This window comes from Bombus pyrosoma, linkage group LG12, assembly GCF_014825855.1.
Source record: "Bombus pyrosoma isolate SC7728 linkage group LG12, ASM1482585v1, whole genome shotgun sequence".
Taxonomy (NCBI): Eukaryota; Metazoa; Arthropoda; class Insecta; order Hymenoptera; family Apidae; genus Bombus; species Bombus pyrosoma.
In genome coordinates, this window is record NC_057781.1 from 8,478,385 (window position 1) to 8,479,351 (window position 967).

Below are 967 nucleotides of genomic sequence, written 5' to 3' on the forward strand. Positions count from 1 at the left end.
TACATTGCATCAAACGATCAATATATTGTTTACTCGTTTAAAAATATAATCTTACATCGTTACACTCGAGACCGGAAGTATGAATAACCTATTAATTACCATCAACTACTTTTTTTAAACAGGTATAGAATCAATTGGTCCATTAATATTTGCAAAGAAGGAAAAGGAAATATGTAGTAACTATGCAAAATACAAAATTGAGAAGAAGGTAGGAATAAGGAAATCTTACTTTGTTTTTCTTTGAACAACTGGAAATGACTAATACATGAAAGAATTTGAATATTTAATATTAAGATAAAATTAAATAAATAATAAACATTTGACATTTTTTCGCTTTTACCTCTGTGTTGTTTTGTGCTTAAATCGAATATAATTGGACTGTTGTCCAATACATGTACGCCTGAAATATTGTATTAAAGTGAGATTTCAATTTACCGACAGGGTTCCATATTGCCACCTTCTCCTCTACATGTTCGAAATACGCTACTTTCGTTCAATGAGGAGTAATGTGAATTACACGAAGTTACAAGTAGCCTATGCTTAACACGTCCTTGATTGTATCTGTTTCATGCCCACTCTAGATAGGTGCACACGACCTGGAAATTACAAAGCTTCATTTCATTGTCAGTTAAGCTTATGCGAACGTTAAAACGAGTACGGACTGCAGTGAATCGGTTTCAACAAACAAAACTCTCTCTTGACATGGAGAACACTGTTCCGCGGAATAAACGAGGTTTCCTATCCTCGATACCTTCTGAATCTTTATGGAAAACTGAATGTTTATAGTTTGTAAATAATTAATCGTAAATTCGATCATAACAACAATCGCACACGCGAATATCCTCTTTGATCGTTATAGTGTGCTGATATCATAAATATTGTTAATCAAAAAATTTAAATGTGCTTCTTACTAAGTGTCATGATTTTTAGCTATGTAATAATATAGCAATTGTATCTGTGAAATATA